Source organism: Diadema antillarum, unplaced genomic scaffold (genome assembly GCF_040938485.1).
Source record: "Diadema antillarum isolate AM-2024a unplaced genomic scaffold, OU_Dant_1.0 seq00000454_RagTag, whole genome shotgun sequence".
NCBI classification, from domain to species: Eukaryota; Metazoa; Echinodermata; class Echinoidea; order Diadematoida; family Diadematidae; genus Diadema; species Diadema antillarum.
The window spans coordinates 1767035-1792375 of NW_027271426.1; the positions used below are offsets into that span (position 1 = coordinate 1767035).

Sequence of the window (25341 nt, forward strand, 5' to 3'; positions counted from 1 at the left end):
GTGACTCAACGCACACCGTACACAAGATGAGGAGATTGATGCGCCCCGAAGTGCGTCAATTAGTCATCAATCGCAAGTGCTTGAAAATTAGTAACAGAATCAACATGAAGTCCCAACTGGTAAGGTAAACTGCACACCTAATATGCACAATTATACACGTCCGAGAATTCATAATCTTGGTGTTTCTCCCCCCCCCCCTCCCATATCTCTTTATCACTTCCGCACTCCTCCTTGAACGTCGCGGTCTAATCACGACGTTAAAACAAAATGGCGCAACTTTTCTCGCTACATTGCGAGTTTGGACAACCCTTCGTAAACAACAAACCTCGAGTTTGTTTTTGACACTGTCATGTTGATGGAAAATTATTGCTCAACATATCAGTTTTATCCCTTACCTCGAGCACTCCCACATTAAGAAGCAAACATCAATGAGAAGTGCTTCTGAGGTATTTTTGCAACTTCGCCATTGCATGCATCAACTGACGTACAGGCATCTTAAGTTTCTCTCAAACGCTTGTTTGTGCAAGCTACATTCCGACAACAAACCTTGTATATATTCGACAATTCATCATTTCACATTCAAGGAGTAACTCGGTCAACCCCGGACTGCCAAGTTCTCTTCCGCGCTGTGCAGTTTACCCGGGGACATATTGGACCTGTCGTCTGCAAGTTATATTTACGCGCGAAAACACTTGCACCCAAAAGTTGACAACAAATTTGTCAACGTCAGATATCGGTGAGACTGTGCATTGTCAAAATGACGTATTCGAGCGGTCCGAATCGGGGTAATATACAATACGTGTGTTTCTTTTTCTCGCTCGCTGTCCCCCTTCCCTCTCGGATCTTAAATGCGATGGTTGGCCAACTTGACACATTGTGGCGTATAACCATCTCATATTTCTCATCGACTTTGTGACCTTATACGAATTTGTCAGCCCCGAGGTCAATTACATGTACTGAACGGTACTGACAGCATAATTATATGACATAAAGTTTTTTTCCCCTCTTTCAGCACTGACAGTTTATAGAAGTAGAAACATTCTGTTCCTCGTTTCATTTTTGGAATAATCATTAACCAGTTTCACTCCAACATCCTGCTTGTTCTATGTCTAGAATTGACGTCCTCGATGTTGGAGGGATAAGTCCTGATCAGTGGACAACATCATTTCAAATATTCGAATATTTCTTATTCTGCGTGATTATATCTTTAAAAACGAGCAACTTATACTTCACACAAGACTAAAGGATTTTCATAGGCCATAAATACTTTCACTTTTAAATCTGGCGGCAAAAACAGAGTCCGTGATTTCAGACTGGACATCTCATGCTAGAATGTACTAAAAAAATTTACTGTTGTTACTTCGTCAGATGATACAACGAACGAATTTAGTGAAATGATTTCGGCTGAACTCGAATAAGATGACAAGAGAAAATATAGGGCAAATGAGTAAAGCTAACAAACTTCGGTTTCAATTAAGAAAAAAAAAAGCCCATGTAATAATTATTAGTATATCTTAATATTTCAAAATCTTAAAAACAGATGATTTAGAGTTCCTGACTTCACTGGAATGTAAACATCAGAACATGCGAAGTTAGTTATGTTCATCTTCAGAAAGACCTACCAATGCGACATAAAGTTCACATGAGTTGCATAAATAATTATTATTCTCATGGCATGTAAAGAATTCTCATAACATAAAACGAATGCCTATTGCTCAGTTATTTTCGCAATTCTACATATTGTATTGCAGGAGAAAGTGCTGTGGACAATCACCAATATCTCTATAGCACTGTATTCAAAATCATATTCTTTAAAATACGCCTAACACTCCAGTATATCTGCATTCTCCATCTATCTACTTATATAGTACACACGTTTAGACACGTATATCGTGAGATATAAACTTATCTCTATCTGGCATCCCGTATCTATCAAACGATTTCAAGATGTTATCTGTTCGATATTACGGGGTAGCGATTCACGTCCGATTTGGTTAAAGGCATTGATGTGAATATCATGTCGCATTCCCATGAAACCCCCTTCACCCCCTCACAATTATCATCTTTTCCAAGAGTTTCAAACCGCAGATTTTTTTTTCCAAATATGCCATATGTATAATTTATCATCAGATTCTTGTATGAATCACAAAGAAAAGGAATAAAAGGAGAAAGTGAGAGAAAGGGGAGGGGGAGGGGGGGGGGGAGAAAGTGAGGAAGTATGTAGGCGAAAAAGAATATGCTCGTACAATTACTAGTAATTACTGGGCAAAATTTGAGGCGTTATCATCCGCCATCTACAGCGCACACCAACGATGCCCGGCTGCCGATACTCCGGGGTTCGCCTCAGGCAAAATATGACCTCAGGTTCCGCTAGCACCCGCGGGCATGTCAGTGATGTGCAATGGACATGGAGGAAACAGGCAACTTGTATCAATCTCAAGTATTTCCTCTAAAAGAAGAAGAAAAAAAAATAATTTCACTCTTACGCCATTCATTCCTGGGCTGGTCATCTATTTTATTCTTAAATGAATCTATACTTGTGAATCAGAATTCAATGGTTTTTCGCTGCTATGACGCTATAGGTCTGTTGGGAGAAGCGTAATTGCACGGTTACATTGTGACACGCGACTGCCGCAACTGTTGGCTGCTCTGAACGCTGACTCTAATCGATCAAGCACGTGATTACTATGATTCACCAATCATGGAATGCAATAAGCGCGCAAGGGTAAATCAATAGAGAACTACTCACTATTTTTCTTCCTGAAGTCTGTAGATGGCAATCAAATGGGATAAATTTCTGTCTTGTATTTAAATTTTCTACTCACTTTTCACGCATTTGTGTTTTTGTTATTTTGTTTTTACACTGCATGAAAGATGTTTTCATAATGGCAAAAAAAAAAAAAAATGCGTGCGTCGCCTGTATACTGGAAGCATTACAACCTGTAATGGTAAACAGTTAATTTCATGAAACTCGTTAGCGCAATAAGACAGTTCAAAGTTACGAAATAACCTTTCTCTTTTTCTCTCAGTTGGTTAGGCCCTTCATTCATTTTCAAAGCGACAATATGCATAAGCTTGCCCGACATGACAATTCATAGAATTCATCGGTCATGTTCAAACAAAATCAATGATGCGCATGCCTAAACTAGATGACCAGAATGGTCCATCAATTAACACTCGGGAAAGGCGTCAATCTCATCATATTTTGCATTGAATACATTAACAATCTTTTTCTATTGTCTATTGCCAAATATCACCTTGGCTGTCCAGCGGATGTGCTGGCAAGCACCATTCATGATGATTTCTTGAATAATCAGTACATTTAATACAGATTTTTGTCTCAGTGAAGTTAAGAGCCATGAAACATGCCGTGTTGGTACAAATGACCCTTTTCTAGAAGCTCATGTGCAAAGTGGAACCCCGAACTGCCTTGTGGAGTCGAAGGAATCGCATGGCAGAGAGAGCGACGTGCAAAACGCGCAGGCACGAACCCATGTAGCCGTTGCCATTCCTGAATACCGCAAGTTGCGTCCTATTCATTCCCGCCTACCGATTTCGCTGCGACAATGATGACATTTTCGCCAGTATTTGACAGCATTCATGAGGCAGACAAGGGGATAATACCCGGCTGTCAGCGGGATCAAAAACTTGAAGCACTCAGCCAACGAGTGATTGAACTATTCGCTATCGGGTTGAGCGAAAAGTGCAAGGCAGTTTAGGCGCTATAAATATAGCGGGATGCCTCCACATTTTTTTTTCCTTTCTTTTATGAGTGGCGACTCGGATCGTATACAACGCACCAGTCTGTGCGCATGCGTACGCGCGCGGGTCGTGAAAATCGTGTCAGAAATTAGCCGACAGATGCTGCATACAGATTTGGAAAATACATCGTGAGAATGTGTGGGATTTGATGTGCCCGTACTTTCAAAATTCCCCAACATTTTTTTGCAACGTATTCCTTCACATTCAGCGTACATTACACAAGTTCTAGTGGCTTCACTGTGCATCGTTTCTCATTATCTACTACCTCACATCGATAACACTCGACCAATCGCCAACTGTTTGTATGTAATAATGTCACCTGTTTGAAAAAAAAAAATGTTGCAATGAATCAAGAGCTGATGCGTTTATCCTCGCTTTTTAATATACCTTCTAAATGGATATCATAATTGTGAACGCAGAAAAAAAAATACATATAACGGGCGAAAGACGGGGGGAGGGGCAGAGGTATGGGAGGGGAGGAGGGGAGAAGGGGTGGAAGGGAATAACGGATATCATTACCCCATGCAGTACTATCCAGTTATCTATTTACGATACCAGCACAGTGTTTGATGTCGACATAATATAGTTACGTAGTTACCGAGCAAAATCTGTATAGGTTTCCTATCTGTTTAGGAGGGCATAAAACGAGGTATTACGGACAAGTACATTAGAGGCCAAAGACTTTCTCATTCTCCTGCAAGATGTGGAAACTTGTGTCAGATTATGTTCGTATCTAGATTTCGTTTAAATGTTATTTTTTTTTCACGTATAAGTGCTGCTACCAAAATATCGGAGTTTTAATAGCACGCGGCATCTGCCGTGATATGTTTGTCGTCCCGTTGTAAAAGTAAATGATTGGCTTACACTTGAGACAGAATGGAGCATTTTGCATCTAGCGATGTAACACAACCTGACTTCTTGGACATAGTAATGAATAACATCCTTTCGCTTGGTTTAATTGGAGGAAGGCTCTCTTCAAATACCGCAACCACCCCATCAGTACGTAAGTAGTAGGCCTACACCGTATGTGATGTGGTTGCGCTGACCGAATTAATAATTGAACACTATACAAAGGCCTATATAGTATAGGTGCTTACGTGACGCTGAGTCTGATACAGTTACTTTCTCAGTTTCCGACTATAGTAGTTTTTAAAACTGTTTCTACGGTAGAGTTGAAAGAGAATGACAGCGGCTTTTTCACAATAAGCGTATCGTGCCAAATCTGGTACAGCTGACGAATACGAGCAGAAATCCGGTAAGATGTCGATACGAGGACTATTGAAACTAAATTGATGGGAAATGCGTAAAAAAATTACTCAACTCCATATTTCAACAAAGCTGAATGAAAAAAGAAATGAATAAGACATTATCCAAATTTGAAGAGTGATTTTGTGCACATGAGAAGGAAATCGACATAAATGTCAATAAAAATAGAGGCCGCCGAAACTATCGGCAACTCCGACAGATTGATAGAACACATCCGAAGAAAGATAATAAAAAAAGTAGAGAGTTCCAGCAAAATCTAGACAAAACTGATGACCTGTCAGGAACAATAAATTTCACGAAAAAAAAAGTGTCCCACATAGTAGTAGTCATGGTAGTTTCCTCCTCCTCCTTAATGCATTCATCACCTTCAATTTATTGTAGAAATATATTAATGGATCAAACTGTCAGTTTGGGATCATAAACCATTATGTATGGTATACGGTATGCCGATGTATGGATAATGAAGTTGTATGGAAATAAACTTTGAATTTGAATTTGAATTTGAATTTGAAATTGTATCACCGATAACTGTGTCAATCGATGAAACTTTATACGATATCTTTCGCCATCATGCTTGATGATTTCAATTGTCCGGCATGGACTTTGTTCTGGTCAGTGTTTGTCGGCGTCAATGTCCGAGATGCATTGTGACTGCGATGACCACGCTGCCGGAACTCTGACACTCCGCATTTCCCGCCTTAACAAATTAGAGCGATGACAAATATCGTCTGCAGCGTCCGCAACTTGCTCAGAAGCCAATGTTCTGTGTATACACACAAAGAGAGTCACCCCGCCAATAAATAATTATTGGTCACCCCTGGATAATTACATTACACACTGAATTAATTGATCGTGATTGCACAACACCGCAAAAAAAAGCTAGAGTATAGGACCGCTAATTGTGGCAGAGCATGCAGTATTTTGACAAATCACGAGGTTTGAAAATAACCGCTAAGTAGACCATGTCAACTGATCAATCTACAAAGTGGTGGTACATGGGGGTGGAGTGAAAAAGTGTTAAGCACTGTATTACTTCAAGCAAGATCATGCTTGAGGAACTAGAATGTCTACATCTCAAGAACAACGGGATATCGATCTTTGGGTAGGTATGAATCCAATCAGTCTAGAATAGAATTCACATTAAAATTCAATAGAATTCATAAATGTGGGTAAACATCGGGTGATGGCAAGGAGATATTTTGTTCTAGAAATCTAGCCCGATTTTTACCGTATCGTTTCTTCTTTACCTCCTTTCGCCCTTCTCCGCATTTTCGTCAACTTTCACTCGTTCTTGCTTGTTTTTTCTTTTTGCAAATCATCGTTGGAAAAAATGGTCGTATCTTTCTGCGTCCCCTAACTTCAATTGTCGACGTAATTTATAGACCCGAGACTAATGTTTCCGATTGATTACGTAAGATTGTGACAATATCTCTGAAGGGATCACACATGTGCTGGGCTTTCCCGCGCTGACACGTTTACGATGCACTTCGAAGTCGGTAATTATCTAAAGGGTTAATGATCGACTTTAAAAATAAAAATGTTGCATGCAAGTAAAAAAAAAAAGAAGTAAAACTTATAATGATGCATGCAGGTGTCTGCGGTCCCAATTTTGTTCCCATAATTACGCAGATATTAAACTTCGGAGGTCTATTTTTGAGAACTTCGTTTGTTTGGGGCAGAAGGTTTTTATTTCTTTTCTTTCTTTCTCTTTTTCTTCACTCTTAATTCTCTTTTTTTTCCCCGCTGAATGTTAAGCTCTGAACGACAACAGGAAAAAGAAGGTGATTTACGATTGGTAATGAGGACGAGTTTTTGTTTGTCTTTCATAATGAAATATAGGGAAGTGAGGCACGCATGATATAAGTGTTGGGCGACGACAGATCCTACACAGAACCCGTGAACATCCGCCCACTTAATGAGCAATGAATGAATGTCTACATACCACTTATGGAGCGCAGACTATATATTTCGTCACCCATTCTCATTCAACCGGTGAATCGATGTGGAGGATTCGGCAGTTCGCAAAAACCCTTAACTTTTAACGAGAGATGGAGCGGGCTCAATCGAATTCAAATGTAATTGATTACAATTCCAATTGTAAAACAGAATCATTACTTTCGTTCTTGTAAATTAAATTGTCAGTATGTTGGATAATATCTTCGTAGCCAAGTATCGATATTGTAGCTAAGTACCGATACACTTCGGTGTCATCATAAATAATCATTAAGGCGATTAGGTGATGAATACTAGCATCCTCACCATAAGATACCCATCACCGTGGAACGAATAATACGTGAATGTAATTATTGTACTCTATTTAAATCTATTATGACTTTTATTACAAATGATGATATTACTGCACTGCAGTGACCTAAATTTTGTATCATTATGTCGTATTCGTGCTTCAAAAATAGCAAAATCATTGCTTTTTGGTCAGAAGGCCCTATACGACACATGCTTTGTTGTGGCAATACCGCCATGAGCGCACTGTACCAATACTCTTGTCGGTGCCGTATATTATCACACTATTACTAATATTATCATCATCATTCATCAATAGTGCACTAAATACTGCTGTTGCCGCTACTACTACTACTACTACTACTACTACTACTACTACTACTACTATGTACTGCTACTACTACTACTACTACTACTACATTACTAGTAGTAAGATAGTGCTACTACTGCTACCACTACACGTCTATACGGAGTAACCCAACAAAACACAAACATGGAAACAGAATCCATGTGACTCTTCTTTGAAAACAACAGCTGACGAACTCGCTTGAAGCCTAGAGCTGATGGGCACATCATTGCAGTCCGCGCGTCGATCGCTTGCCAAGCCCAGACGACACGACACGGTAATCAGACATTTTTTTCACTGACGTCATAGTTTTCTTAACTCGTAGACGTCGCCGCCGCCGCATGTTTGAGGCCACCATACACAGGGGGACCCTCTTGCGGGTCGATATCCTCGCCCCTTTTCCGCCCAGCTACCATGAATGTTCACTGTTGGCGAGGCCACGCGCGTATTAAAGATTCCCGGATGTTCACCTGTTGTGTGTTTACCGATAGGCCAATTAAATTGTCACGGGTCATTAATATAACTGTCTTCATTACGCAGGAGGAGCACGAGTAGTCATTGAGAAAAGTTTAGAACGCAGTAAAAAAAAAAACCCTCCTCATTGAAATCTCATTTTGCTTTTGAAGGTTTGTGAAGTAGACAATATTGTGTTTGGCATGATTAATGTCCCTAGTGGATACTATTCAAAGAACTAAAATCGTTGTTTTTACATGGCGGTGTAAACAAGATCAAAAGTACCACAACGATCTTTCATCACAGTGATATTGAGTCCAATATATGAGATTTATAAATGTGTATTAGCGTTGGCTAGACAATGATAGGGTGAAGACAATAACCCCAAAACTACCTGTACAATGATCTTCTGAAGTGTCCGTATACATATTACTCGAAAGATCGCTTCGAAATCAGATACATGCATCAACTCAGTAGTGACGTTGTGGTGGTTTTAGGGATATGAAATACGAAAAAGTACGAAAATTTCACACGTTTTGCCATAAAATCAAATACAGAAAGTATAGATATTGTGATGATGTCATGATCGCACAAGTTTTTTTTTTCTGGGAAATAAAACTTTACCTTATTAATATTTCGCTTCAAATTTAAATTCAAGGAGAAGAATTGTCATTCTTCACATCGAATTAATCAGGAGTGGTATCGAATTAATGTCGGTGACCTTGAAGGGAGCTATAATTGTGTTTTGGGCATAATTGACAAGGAAAAAATAATTTCATATTGCTTTTTTAAAATAGACAAGGCAATGGGATTCTTAATGCTGTAATTTGTAACTTTTGTTTTCGGACGCACCAAGGTTACATGGGACAAAATGTACATCGACCTGAAAACAGATCATAGAAACACATTTAGAAACGGCTGAGATGATTCTCTGAACGTCTGCTTTCTGCAAAGCGTATCTCATGTTGTAAACAAGCACTTAACATTACTCACATTACATTGATACGGTGAGCCTCTCCTTGCCTTTTTTTTTCTGGCCTCGACACACTCACTCTCTCCCTTTCTATCTCTCTGTTTTCCCCTCCTTTTTCACTTTCTCTGGCAAACTGAGCGAACTTTTTTGAGTCATCACGCCACGACTCCGGGTATGCGATTCGCTCTCTGATGATCTTTAAATTGAGACAGATCGCAGCTTACGGACGAACAGCTGATGCGACGTTTGATCGTCCAGACGGTGCGGGCATCTCCACAGATAGATCACTCGTCGCTTCCCGCCTAAACGATTTCTACCTCTCTTGAATCCAGTCTGAATAAGCCATTGTCCGGTGACCTACGTTCAATGGCGCTGACCCCTTTTATCTATTTCGTTACCAGCATCACAGCGAGGTGTCTCTTTCCACCTCCCTCAGCATACATCCCATCGAAAGCATCAAATTCCTTTGTGAGATAGAAAAGAAAATACCTGTGTAACCAAGGAGGTACAGTGTGCAAGCCTAGTATCTCTTTGGCGTCACTATTACCTTTATACACACACTGGAGCTATAACACAAACGCACAGACCGATAGGTAGTGCAGTTGAAGTTCAAGTGGTTTAGTGGATTTGTAGCCAGAACGTAGAATCGGTTCGAAGCCTCTGATACCTCTGACCAGGAAGGTGGCCAGCCCCCTACTCTGACGACACTTTGCCGCATGGGCAAATTTCAAATGTGTCTCAAAGATTCGATTCTCTTGTTTTATCTTAACACTGGTGTCACCAGTCAATGTCAATCAAACCTCATACCATACTCGGCCGTGCCGATAAACGGCAGGCTTATTTCATCTTATTGAATTAATTTCATTGCTGCTTTGACCCCCCCCCCCAAAAAAAAAAAATATAAAAAAAAAAATAAAAAAACAATAAATAAAATGCCGGAGTACATATTTGGCAAAAAAAAACAGTGAATTCGTATTGAAAAACTCTGTCTGTAACGCCATAAGATATCCTCCCCCAAAAGAAACAAAAATGAGCACAGCAACATTAACTGATATTATGTAACTATTGTAAGAACTAAAACCCCTTCGCAACTCGAGTTGTGTTTGACCAAAGCAAAGGAGAACATCTCTGTTGGGTGCAGTGTATATGCATTCTATCACCCCTCATTATTGCCTTCAATCCATTATTCTCTGTCAAAATATCAATACACCAGCTTTGACAAAATTTACTAGTAGCCGAATGTATTTTCTTCTTTGCAAATACATTGCGAACACAATGGAACTTCAGAAGTTATTTACCTACACCGTTCTCCCTTGACCTTAATAGGATTTTGCCCCAATGACACAAAGTTAATGTCCTGTATTCAAGCATCAAATTCTACAAAAGGATGTCAAGTATTTCCTGATATATTGCACAAAAAGAAAAAGAGGAAGACAGCGACATCTGACCCACTCACACGTTCATTTCAAAATTTTCATACCTCCCAGCAGATCTCATCGCATGAATTACCTAGTCATAAAAACAGCAATCCCGCGCCAAACAAATACAAAACTCTCACAGGTAATGTACCGACTAAACATTAAAATCTTCAAACGACAAACAAACAAACTTACTAAACTAACTTACTAGCTAACTAACAAACAAGCCAATAAGGTGCTGTCCTTTGACCCAGAGCGTCATTGGATACCATTATCTATGTCTTCTGCAATGTTCCTTGATAGATTATTCTTAACTCATCGATTCCTGCCGTTGACAAGGAAAAATTCGCGAACAGTCAGTGCTAACACATGCATATCCGGCACTGTCCATGCCCACACATTCTTAATCAATGGTGAGAATGGGTTAAGCAGCTATCGAGACAAATTCTCAATCTTATACATATTTGGGTGTTCTTCTTTTCTTTTTCTTTTTTTCTGTTTTCGTCCAGCACCAGGGCGTATAAAACGTATATAAGCGTCATCTCTTTGACGGAGCGAAAATTGAAAATCATTGCCGTAGCGTAATGGCAGTAAAGCGAGTGTCGAAGTAATTGTAAGAGATGAGTCATCGCTTTAAAGGCAGACGACATTCTCTCGAGATCCCAAGAAAAAATGTGAAATATGAACGCAGTGACATGTATGCAGACCAAAGCCTTTATAGTCACGGATAGTAAAAATCTCGTGGTATACCTATACAAGAAACGAAACAATTTCTACCTGTCAGTCCCGCATGCTGATATCCGTGGTGGTGTCTATCTCCTGTAAGATGTTTGATGGTAAAAAATGTTTTTTTTTTTTTAATATCCCGTGTCATGTCACGTCCTCGTTACTAATTCAGAAATTCAGACTAGAAATCTAACGAAATCGACCTTTTCCATCAAATAAAAGTGCAGCTATTTTTCTATCATTAGACATAGAAAACATGCCATGATCGGAAACAAATTAATCAACTACATTCCAGTCTCCTGACCCTATAATAATGTTCAATCAAGAAGATTTGCCTAAAAGGGTTTCCCGACGTTGGGAAAACAATCATGTTTCATTTTTTGGATTGTATGTCACCGAGTTTCACTTTGGCAAGATAGATAGATAGAGATGAATAGAACTATAGATAGACAGACAGAAAGAGAAGAGCGATTACGTCAAATGTGACGTGAGATATAAAAAACATGCATGGTGCGGTCACAGATCGGACAAACATATCATTATCCGTCTCAATACTTCAGCATAATAGAGAACTGAATCTGCCTATGTTTATTTCAATTACCACTGCCAGGACACCCTTGAGCTTTACTATAAGATGAGGGTCAATTTGTGTCTTACAAGTTTGCAAAAGTCGCATTAAAGAAAATGGCAGATTGATAATCATGGCGATTGTCTGCAAAAAGAAAAGAAAAGAAAAAGATGTGTGTTACAGTATAGAGCTTGGACGGTACTCATGCAAGAAAATCCGACTGAGCTGTGAACATCATGCTGACGCATTCTGTTTGTATGGTGTTAGCTGGGGGAAACTTATATATTATATGAGAAGAGTCCTGATGGATTTCACACGAGACTCCGGCAGATGGTAAATATTGCGCCCTCCACACTCCATCGCAAATTGATGTTGTTCTTCCAGCGTTTAAGCCCAATCCTTCTTCACCTGTTCCCACAGTGTCAAGACCAATGTCAGTCGCTTAATAGATTCCCCTCCCCCTTTTCCTCCTCCTTACCCTCCCCCCATCTCTCTATTTTCTCTCCCCTCTCTTCCCTTTTGAATATTCCATCTTTCTCCAGCCTTTATATTCCTTCCTTTTTCTCAATGGGCAAACTATCGTCATCCAACGTGCGGTGTCAAGGCTTGGTGATTTGGCAATACGTGATTTCGTATGTTTCGTTTTTTTAGTATTTCTTTATATCTTCAATTTCTTTCGTTATTTTCGTAGGGTGGAAGGAATGGGAGGAGGATGGGTGTTTGCCTTAATCAGATGACATTTTGCAGCTTTCGAAGATGACCTATAGCATAATATGTCACTGATGGCAATGACCTGGCCACGACTTGTCTCGTTATATTGAATACTATTATTATAACCTACTCGACTGTATCAATTTAGTAACATTTACATGTAGTTACATCATACACATCTCATCATTGATGAAAATGGAATAACTGCCGTCGGAAATAATCTATCACCCTGATTCGCGAAAAGTCAGACAATGAAAGTGATGAAGCATCCTTTTGTTATCTCTATATATTTTGTTCTAAATAATTTCATAAGTATAGTGTGTCCACATGAGTGAGGATGTTCAGCGTGACATTGCAAAAGTCTTGCAAGAGTGACACGTCTGTTTTCATCCCTTTTCATGAAATTGCCAATGTCATGACGACACGCCCATGCCGAAAGCTTCTCTCCAAATCCACACATGATGAACTGCCTTGAGTGGTTGTATGTATGTATTATTATTGTGGTCGCGATGGCGGCTTTCTCCTTTGACCAGCCCCCGTGAAGCCGGTGTGTCACCCTCCGCTTCCCCGGCTCCATCATCATCGCATTCTCGCCCGGCGCTCCACGACGAGCGACTGGACTCGAACGAATTCGTTGCCGCCAATGCTTTTATTCTATCCTTCTCGTCCGTGTACACGTGCGGAATATTTGAACGTAAGCTATGTATACCAATGGTTTGGAGGTGTGTTGTAGCTCCATGGTATACACCCATGAAGCTACCGAAGCCGCCATGGTGTACCTATGAAGCTATTGTAGTTCCATGGTAAGAATACCTATGAAGCTATTGTAGTTCCATGGTAAGAATACCTATATATGAAGCTATTGTAGTTCCATGGTAAAATACCTAATGAAGCTATTGTAGTTCCATGGTAAAATACCTATGAAGCTCTTGTAGTTCCATGGTAAAATACCTATGAAGCTATTGTAGTTCCATGGTAAAATACCTAACGAAGCTATTGTAGTTCCATGGTAAAATACCTATGAAGCTCTTGTAGTTCCATGGTGAAATACCTATGAAGCTATTATAGTTCCATGGTAAAATACCTATGAAGCTATTGTAGTTCCATGGTAATTAGTATACCTACTAAGGGAGTATCCAAACCCATCTGGAACATGCCGTCCCTCAATACTTGGAAACTTTTCCTCTCGGTTCTTTGAATTCATCTAAATCCTGAAATGCCTCCTTTAGCGTGGATCTTACTCGCACTCATTCATATTTTGATATTTCGATATTATATTGTCAACAAGTAAATTGTTTCAATTTCTTGACATGACAGTGATAATTCTGGGGGATAATTTTCTGTGGACTTGCTAATCTGAACTCGGGTCAAATTCGGTGTGCAAACGAGTATCATAGTACCAACCCTCCATTGGAGAAATTGTCGGTCTCACTTGTACATGTAAGCTATTGGAAGTCTTTTCGTTTCGCGTCTGCTGAGGAATCGTGACAAAAACAACAAGACAAAGACAGAACTGCAATGGGACAAATAGAACGGAATACAAGAACGTATAAAGCGAAGAAATGTCAACATGCCAAGGACTGGCGGGAGATGTTCTAGCTTGCCACTCTGTACAGTTATATATTCAAATCATTTGTCATCTACTAATTCCTCAATATACATGCTAATATTAGTCAAATATTTCAACTTGTACCGACAAGTTCAAAGGCTAAGCTAACCAAACAATCTGACGGACAACCGCGCGCTTTGAGATTGCACTCGCCAACATGCAGTCATGGAAGCGCGCGCGTATACAGATCAACGTCACTCTGCAATTTCCAATATCGAATTAATTATCCGAATTATTCCACACGGCGCATTCAATCCAATACCGACTACCCGGAGTGGGTCGCAATTCCACTAACCGACTTTCTCCCCTTGCTAAAATAAATACGAACCGGAGAGCGCCTTTACGGCAAAAAGCTTAGGCAAACATTCGGGTAAAACCAGACATACGGTTTCTCGGTTCCAAAAGAAGCTGTTTCGGACATAGTATCGATTTGGCAGTCATCCCCTAAGACGGGGCTTTTCCTGTATGCGAGTGTCGAATTTAATTTGATGAGATGACGGTTCTCGCCCTATTATTTGGAGTCAGGATTTTCTTTAAAGTCCTTTTGGTACAGCAAGAAGTCTCTCGACCTTTTCGGAGTCTGATCCATGAAAGTGCATCTCGAAATATACGAAATATTACACAGCAAGGCAAGTCGAATTCACGGATATTATGCATGATATCATAATGGTAAAAGTCACGTGCGAACACAGAAAGCCAATATTTTTGGTTGAGATTTTACAGTATATAGCATCTCTTTATATACAGTGTGATAGTAGAAGTGTTATTCATTATGATGGTCTCGTCGTGATGCAGTCAACACCCTGGGACGTCGAATACATACGAATGCCCATTTACAAACATTAATATATCTATATCTCTTTATAGTTAAATGTAATTATATCATACAAATATATCATAATATATAAATTATGTCTCATTATATATAATATGTATTATATATACATATATGAAAAGATATCAAGAGATGAAAAACTTAAAATTGAATTAAAAACTTAAATAAAAAGGGAAAATAATAGTGCCACTTCCTCAGCAGTGCTTCGAAAGGTGAAGATACACATTATAAAGGTGTACATTATTTTCATCCTTTTCTTTTTCTTTGGCTAATATTTCATATTGGCCTACATACACAATATGCCTAAAACTTAATGCACATAAAATATTCCCTGTCTTTTCGTATTGCCACAATTCATTTCATGGGGGGGGGGGGGTAACTTGCAGATCAAGGCCAAGGCTGTAGAGGCGTTCTCCGATTTTGCTTCACCCCCCCCCCCCTCCCCTCCCTGCTCCAAGTCTAACCTGCGTGATATTCCGAGAAAAGGGTGAAATAAGAGCAAAGATCGGTACGGATCAGAAGTCCCCGACGTGTGGGCACGCGGTATCATCCGTTGAAATTGAGGAGATCAGTCTCTGACCATGGGCACTGGGGCCACACGTTGTATCCGAGCGTAATCTCTACCCCTGCAAATTTTCCTCCCCTTTTTTTCTCCATCACATTTTGAAAATTAAAAAAAGAAAAAGTTAATCTGAAGACGTGATAATGTCATTAATCACACTGCATCGCCTGGATTATGACGTGAGAAGAGAAAGAAGCACGCCGTAGATTACGTTCAAACAAAAATTAGAGACAACAGCGGGGAAATGTTGGCGATAGAGAGCCTTGGTAATCATACCTTGGAACAGTGCCATCAGAAAATAACTCAGTTCTTGAAAGAAGACAACCGCACTCAATTATACAGCATGAATTCTCATTCCAATATAATTATTTACGGAAGCAAAATTTGACTGGGTGTAATAAAGTGTTCTTGCTGAAATTCTTGCTGAAACATACAGTTGTGTGTACATGCATAAGCAACGTATACTAAAACTGAATTTGTGGGCAAACATATCTCAATTTATCTGCATTAGCAGACTACGAGGCTCTTTATAGTGTTTATGTGTACTTCTACAATCGCAGTTTACATCACAAATCTCTTCAAATTAATATGCGATTGATTAACTATTTCATACATCACTCAATTAAGTTGACGATAGACAAGACCAGTGCAATTTCAGTAATTTCAATTTCAAAATGAATTTTGGAACATCACATCTCAAAACACTTTGAATTTCATGAGTTGCAATGAATTAAATCTGAACTTTGTTAGCTTCAAGGTTTCACAACTGCACCATAAACTATCATTCTCTGCTCACTTTTTTTTTTTTTTCTGAAAGGCTAACAAAGCAAATCAAAATTTCTGGTCATAAACTTGATTTAAACAAAAATCTTGAAATCTTACTGAAGTATCTTGAAAGATCGATTGGTGGTTATGGATTTATGTACATGTACATGTATGTATGTGTACATCAGTATGTGGTACAAGAGCAATGATGAGCAGTATTACTGTGATGTGACGACCCCTCCCCTTCCCAAGCAGCTTCGCTGTCATGTGCTGGTTAATGTGAAACATTAATGAGATGTCTGATTTCAGAAAAAGCTCGCACCGGCGGCGAGTGTAAACACACGGTAAACGTCGGCTGGCTGCAATAATTAAACTAAATATCGCACAATGACGTAAACAGTTGGCCTTAATCCATCAACATTACGGCAGTCGATTTACAGAACGACCCGACAGCATGGCCGTTTTGGGCCCCACGTGAAAGCTATAGCTTTCTACATACGTCGCCACTCCTCTTCTCCTAGAAGTGTTGAATGTGCTCTCAATACAAATGATGAGGATGATATGCAAAGATTGTCAGTCGCTTCCATAGACTCAAATTTTACTTGAGATACTACGGTTAGTCTCATTCTAACAAGTACTGTAATTCATAATTCGTTACAGATTGCTGGAACAAAAGGAGATGTGCTTTTTCCTGTAAAATCAAATTACAAATGTCTAAAAAGGTACTAGAAGACCATGATTATGAACTTGTACAAGAACATCTAATATCTAAACCGGGTATAGCATCTCAGTTATTATCGAGTTCATTTTATATTACACGAAAATGTTTCGATGCACCCTGAAGAGCTAGCCACTATTACAAGAACAATTTTCACCAATGGGTTTTCTGCAGTGGAACCTCTCCGCAATGCACGTCGACAAAGACGTTGTCATTTCAAATGTATTACAAATACTTGGATTAAGGTTTTGTATGCAAAAAGGAAAAGTTATGTAATTAATTATGGAAACTTAACTGAGTGTATTAATATGCAAAGAGGTATTTTCCAAGGATGCCCAATATCCCCTTATTTATTTTTGTTAGTAATTGAATGTATGGCACATGCCATTAGACAAAACCCTAACATTAAAGGAATCCCTGTCGAAAATGTTGACTTAAAAATTTCCCTTTTGGCTGATGACTCTACTTGTTTTATTGATGGCTCGAAAACTTCATTCCAATCCTTATTTGATACTATTGAATTTTTTTCTGAGAGTTCTGGTTGCAAGTTAAATATTGGTAAATCAGAAGCTATATGGATTGGATCAAAAGTGGGCTCGTCTTCTCACCCGTTTATCGAATATGGACTGAAATGGAATAAATATACTTTTAAAACACTAGGTATTCACTTTTCATTAAATATAAGTCATTTGTATAATCTCAATTATAAAGTAAAGCTTAAATCAATTGAAACTATACTAAACTGTTGGCGAGTTAGAAATTTATCACTTGTGGGGAAGATCTGTGTGATAAAGACCCTATTGCTACCACAACTCCTTTATTTGTTCTCAGTGTTGTGTATTAAAATTCCTAAAAGTTTTTTTAAGCAATTGAATTCACTGTTGTTTAAATTTATTTGGAACAATGGTAGTGATAGGGTCAAAAGACAACTTATGTGTAATGATTTCTCTAATGGTGGTTTACGCATGATTGATCCCTATATTTTTTCTATCGCACAAAAGATGTTATGGGTGAAATTGTTATTGGACGATACTTATCAGAGTTTATGGAAGGTTATAGAAATCTCTCTCTTGAATAAGTTTTGTCCTAAGAAAAATATGTTATGGCATGCTCATGCTCCTCAATGTGTTCTTGACAGATTATCTTCATCACAATTAGCTGAATCGCTTCAAACGTGGTATATATTTAGAGAAAATGTTGTTAAATTAGAATGGAATGTCCCCTTTACATCAATTGGTGATTGCCAGACTATCTGGTATAACAAGAATATTAGCTCTAAATCTAAGAAGTATTACCAGGTATTTTTATCAGGACTGGCTAGATAAGGGAATAGTATTTATTTCTGATTTATTGAATCCTCCTCTTCCTGGTAATAAGTTGTTTGAAGAATTGATAATAGAATTTGAAATTAGCCCTCGAGATAGGAGGAAATATAATTTTTTGATGAAGAATATCCCAGAAAGTTGGTTAGTCTTACCTGTACAAGTATCAAGATTAACTCCTGATATATTTGATGAAATTAAAACAAAACTTCTTTCTACAAAAAAAAATCCAAAATATGCTTATGAAGTAATTCGAGAAATTCATGTCCCAGAAAAACAAATTAAATATTGGGGGAACTTCAGTGATTTGGATGGAAATAATTGGGAGAAAATCCATGTTAATAATTTCAAATCTACTATAATTACACGTGTACGCTCATTTCATTTTAAACTATTTCATAGAGCTATAGCTTTGAACGATTTTTTGTATAAGATAAAGAGGAAGGACTCTCCAGATTGTGTTTTTTGTAGCTCTGTCCCAGAAACTTATATTCATTTGTTTGTGGAATGCCCTGTGGTTAAACCTATATGGGATCGGATTATAAATTTTATTAGTAAGAAGACAAATCAAGTTATGAACCCAACAGTTTTTGAACAAATGTTTGGTTATGAAAATGATAAATTTGTCACATTTTTGTTCCTTTTACTTAAATATTATATCTATGTTTGTAAATTTCAAAGTAAAAATCCATCTTTTGAAGGATACAAAACATATGTTGTTAGTATTAAAGATGTAGAATATGCTATTGCAAAAAAGAATAACAAATTACCTTTTCATTTTAAGAAATGGAGGTTTAGATTATAAATATTTCATTATGTAATATACATGTAGTTACTGTTTAATTTATGACTGAATTCAAAATGACTGCCAACAAGTAGCTTAAGTGGATATATTTTGTATTGCTGCTTAAAAATGTTAAAACAGTGTTTTTCGGGGGTGGGGGTGGGGGCTATGTTTTTGTTTTTGTTTTTGTTTTGTTTTGTTTTTTCTTGTTATGTTTTGTTTGTTCAATCATTCCGAATTGTTTGTGAATGCTGTAATTCACTTAATTCAATAAAACACATTAAAAAAATGTATTACAAATACTTTCAAGGGAGCCAATGGCGCGAGGAACATGATGGTAAGTTTATGAATATCATAATCATGAAAATATTATGATATTATATCAATACGAAAACCCTTCAGTGCACGACATATTTTGCCTAGTAGGGTCTATACTCAGCGGCACATTTCTGACACAGAATACACTGCACATAAACTGAAAAGTACATTCTAAGGAGGAAAATATTGTCCTAGGACCAGATTAAGGAGGAGCGATGAATGGAAATGACAGTGTAGAAGGCTCACAGACTTGGTATCTCTTATGCGCCAGCTAGACGGCAGAAAGGAGTAAAATGCTTTCGTTACGAAATAGTGCGATGTTGCTCAAATTCTGTGAGCGTCTAACTGATTTTTTTTCCTGATCAATTCACCGATTTTCATCGATTGATCACTCGTTCCATTCCGACATGACTTGAGGTGTGCGTGCGTGAGCCCACCACCCTCTCGGCACTCCTCTCGACCCGAGCTGGTATTCGCTCGTCAGCAATGGATGATGGGGAAAGAAGATGAAGAATGGGGCTGACGATAGAGTGGCAGCAAAGGGGATCTCACCGAACATGTTCGAGGTCGCGAATGGGTGTACACAAGAAAACAAAATTCGCCACGGATGCGTGGCAGGGAGGCGCGTCATCGCACGTCGATGTTCGGGTCGTCCTCCCGACATTAACCCCTACTGTCTCGAAGAATCTGCTCGTAAGTGTTTTCCACCCGGCAGTTCCTGATCTTCTAAATTCCCTGGGTCGTCACTGTGAACTTGAATTCCTTGCTTGCGCCTATATTGACACCAGGGCTGTTAACAATTCACAAGTCAAAATCCCGGGGATTCCAAAGAGCAACCAGGGAGCTTATCATGCGTTACATGCATCTCGCGAAGCAAAAATTATTTCTGGACAAAATATCCCCTCAAGCAAGGCAATCAAACAAAAATAAACCAACAATTACACTGTAACATATTCGCTGAAGATTGGTGATATATATGCCTTAATTAATTTCTTGTAAGTCAGACTACCGGATCCTGTGTGCCCAAGACCACAACGTATGTGCCCAATACACTATACAGGACAAGCAGTGACAATCGCACCTTTTAAAGGAAAACTTCGAAGATTGCAGGCCCTATCCTCACTCTTCATGGTACAGTCGCACTCAAACATTTTTGTTATCCACTCGTCCGAACCTCTCGATGCTCAGTATGACATTTGTGATTCAAACCCTAGGTCTGATTATGGAGTTACAACGCAGATCCGTGGATCTGATCCGTGGATCTGATCGTCATTCATACACTACATCCCACACACCGTTATCATTTACGAATTCCAATATACAGTGCATGCTGTCATCACAGAGCGTTGCTATGACAACCGCACTGTGTGCGCGATGTTTCTGATCCGCAAGCTGGTCGATGTACTCTGAATTCTACCTGATGTACAGTCGCAAACTGTCGCCATCCCTCTTATTGCATCGCTTGGCTCTACGTGAATAAGAAGGAAATCTTGTCTACTTTCGAAGATTATTAGTAAACATTGTGAAAAAAAAAAACTGCTAGGCATGTTATGCCGTAACATACAGTTCGCGGGACGGTCAGGCCCCAGAGAAAATATGAAGAGATTGATCGCAAAACTAAACTTAGCGCCATTTTCAATTATTTCACAGTATTTCCGCCATCACATAGAGCAAAAGAAGATCATCTCATTGATACACCAGTTGTTACATTACAATGAATAAACTTGAATTTATGATTTCAAATATCTCACATTTTCTTATTATTATCTTTGGGTTTTTTTATGCTGGTTTAATCGAAAATATCTCGAATTGAACAGCACGGAGTTAACTCGCTTTGCAATAAAACTCATGATATATAAATTGAACCAAACTGGCATTCTTTGCAAGGTATAAGTGTGACCCGTCACCATGACAATATATGATGCTGATAAAATATCTGTCTGTAAAGCCGCCTGTTTTCAACTTTACTTTGTGACGGTATGCACTATCAGAGCATAGTTGGTGGAGGGTGGCACAATCACACTCATCATTGTGTCATGCCTAACCGCCTGAAGAAGACGTCACTATTCCACAAATGCACGGAGAATGTACATGATGACTGCACTGAATGAATGCGTTCAACATGGTCCGGTGAACACACTGACTGATACCAAGCGGAATGTGCAGATCCATCAAGAACTTGTCGAACTACCAAGCAAAAGCGCCTCAAGCAAAAAGATGTGGAAAAGGAGCACAGGTATACAGTATAGTGGTGAGTATGACTGTGTGATCTCAGTGACAGTGAGTGTATAATAATATACATAATCATATACCATTCATTATATAATATATAATATATAATATATAATATATGAATAATATATATATTATATAATATATTGAAAATTATATATTATAAATTATATGTTATATATTATATATTATATAATATATCATATATTATATATTATATATTATATATATCATTATGATGATTATGATGATAGTATCATTATGATGATTATATCATACATTACTATGTCTGTTGTGTTATATGTTACACGAATTTTTCCTCCAGTCGAGGAAACTATTGATGATAATGATGATAATAATTCTATGTCTTCATTTAATTTTATTTACTTTTATATCTCTAACGCTTCCCATGGTACATAAGAATGTTGATGATTACTCTTGGAAGTCTATGGTGTGATGGTTTATCTTCTGTCCACAATTCTAGAAGTTTTGAAGGTCATTTCTGTTTGCTTCATGTAACTGCATGAGATGATTTTGGACGGCGTATATTAATGACTTATTAGCAGCAAGTGAATGCGTGATTGTATCTAACCTACAACACTAACATTATGTAGGTTCTTTTTAGTAACACATTCATCCAAGAAATGATGTACATGGTGCACAAGAAACCAAGGTAGCTATCATCAGCATCTTAGTCTGCACAACGTTCAGAGAACATTATAATCGGAGCTGATTTTCTAACAACGTTGTTCAACTGGTTGGTAGTTTCTAACGACTTTTGAGGTATATTACTTGAAATAAAGAGGAAGTGAGATGGAAGAGTTATACACCATCGGCTTACAGTCTGCAGATTCTACAAATACCACTGTCAGAAAGTCTACGTAATGTATTATACTTATGTATGGGAGGCGACAGACGGTCTATGAGGTACGTATGTTCCTAACTATGTCTGAAGAAACTCAATACGTGCTGAATGTCAAGGGCAGACCATGCAGTCTATATGGCAGTGCGCATTTCACATGGAGAGGATCCTCGTATCATTTACCACGTACCTCCTCAGATGTGGGTAAGGTATACGCGGTGGTGAAGTTTGTTGTCAATGCAACGGGCCAACTCGGCCTGTGGACATCGCAGAACAGTGATAAGTACTACACGATAAAGGAGGCCGGCTAAAGAATGTATAAATTATTCGATCATAATGCATTATAGAGAGGTTTGCAAGTACAAATGGATGAAGCCTGAGTACTGTAATACTGATTCCGTGGAATTCATTCGACATCCTTTGTGCATTGGAGGACATGCTCACATCTTGGTCATCAGCAAATCTGATGACCAAGATGTGAGCATGTCCTCCAATGCACGACGGATGTCAAATGTAGAGCATTTCATACATTTTATAGTTAAGGTGAAGAACAATATCTCCCTCTCAAAATTTGACAGGCTATTTGATGTAATGAACCTATAGCGAATTTCTAATGAACCAAAGCAGCTATACGAATTAATTTCATTATCTTGTGCAAACGATTTTAGAAAGTAACAGATGCGAATGTCAAAATATAAAGCCTTCCTTTGATCACCTCACTTCCTTTCTTTGTTTGAAAAACAAAACATAACACTTTACAGCCTCTTAAATGAAAAGATGGGCACTCGTTTTTGTTTAAAACTGTTTTCCAGCTTTGATTGTTGACCAGTTTTGTAAATTTATCACGTTGCTCATTTACATTTTGTATGGATTTGATATATCTCAATAAAAACATAAGACCATAAACGTGAAAGATCAAACATGGAAGTACCAGTCACTGTGATGCGTATAGTCCACTGTGATTGCGTGTTGTGGATGGATTCTTCAGAGTTATTGAGGTCCCATTTGAACTTGGCGACCGAAGAACCTTTGTTTATTGCGTTCATTCATGAACTTAGGGAATCAGAAATTTGCTGTTTGTTCACGATCTTAACTATCTCTTGTCCAAGCTTAAATGTCTGTGAAAGCAATGTATCTTGACATTCTGAATTTTTCGGGTTTTTTTTCTTGTATAATGCATACTTGATCTATTGATTGATTGAATTATACTGTCGAACAACTTTCAAATTCCAAATGATATGACAAACTTCACTGCATCTTCTTACTATTTAACTGCGTCTAGTGGGTAGCTTTCCTAAGAATACAAAGTGTGAAGAAATCAATGATAATAATGACATCAGAAAAACCAATATCGATGACTTATATCAAGCTTTCGTGGTGACGAGTCACAAATTGTTCCTCGCTTTATACGAACATGGGTAGGTAGGTACCTCGTCTTTGACACTTCAGACGCGTCAACACAGTCATGGATATTCAATTTTCACTTTCTCGGAGTTTTGCTCTTGAGGTGCCACGAGTGTTTTGGTCCACCTTTCAACATTGCAGTGTATGACCAAAAAACACTCTCCCCTGTTTGGATAGTACATCCGCCGACACAGTTGGCTCTCGGAAAGTGCAACGGCCTCCCTCTTTTTTTTTTTTTATAGCTTCTGCTTTTTATTTCGTTCTTTTTTCTTTACCATCAGACACACGGACCAAAATAGGAATACACCCAACCTCCCAAGAACCTCTCTTAGGGATGAGGTAAACTATTTGGAACTTATTTTCCTCCTCTTTTTCTCTCGCCCTCCTATCATTTCCACTTTCATCTAGGGATGCCGTCGATAATTCAGACACCAAATTTTCGAGGGGTGATCAAGACCTTAAGACGGCCTAATTGCGAACGGCACTGCCACCCGGGCGGCCGCTAATGCTCCTTGGGTTGTCTTTCAGCCGCTGGTATCTCGGGTTGCTGCGGACCAAATGCTACAATCGGAGGAAAATCAAAAGGATATTTCTAGCACGTCCCCTTAATCCCCTCATTCGTTCCAGGGAAGACGAGGTTGCTGAATTGGCTCGAGGAAGGAAAAAAAAAAGACCCGGGCGTATCCCGTTCTTGAAGACGGAGCAGGGTGTGTTAAGGGGTAGAAGAGAGGAGGAATGGGGGGGGGGGGGGGAGGATGGGTTAAGGGAATGTGTGTGGGTGTGTTGGAGAGGAGACAGGAGGGGGAGGAGGAGGGATGGACGGCAGAGTTGACGTATCAATTTCAACATTGTAATCGTGTTCAGTTGCTATCCTTGAAGTTGTTCTTGTTGGTATAGATGAAGAGTGTTAACCCTTTAAAAGAAAGTCGTGAATCTTCTTTTGAAAAAATTAGATTAACAGGGCGCCCTCTCGGAATATCCTTGCGGAACACCTTGGTTCCTCACGTATTCATTTTCTTTGTCGCGATGAACACATCGGCAAACAGAACATTGTATACCTGATCCACATTTCTGTACGGGATACCGTTTTATGGCAATGCTATCTAATCACGACGCATGTCTCTTCATACTTCAAATTTGCACCGCAACGTGTCGACCTCGAAGAGGCGCGTTAATCAATAGCGGTATCATCAACGACCTAAGGTCATCGTCATTATCTCAGAAAGGACAGATTGCCGCTTCATCTTCTCCCCCACCCCACCCCTATATAACACCCTGCCCCACCCCCCTCATTCTCCATCTCTCCCTCTCTCTCTTCTGTAGAGTCTGTCGCGGAGAAATTGTAGTAGAGAGGGAAGATGCGGTGACTTACATCGCATTTTCTTTCCCCACATCTCTTTAATCCCAAGACTGATAGGAAGGTAAATATGTCCTGATGGGCAGAAGACGTATGCTCTTGTAATCGC

At 38.9% G+C, this 25341-nt stretch overlaps 1 protein-coding gene and 1 pseudogene across 1 annotated transcript in view; one reads left to right on the plus strand and one right to left on the minus strand.

The window, feature by feature from the left end:
• Positions 1 to 25341, minus strand: part of LOC139732838 (uncharacterized) — a 71231-nt gene that overhangs the window by 11803 nt on the left and 34087 nt on the right. The gene's annotated exons all lie outside the window — the stretch shown is intronic.
• On the plus strand, positions 17262 to 19080 carry LOC139732837 (uncharacterized; annotated as a pseudogene).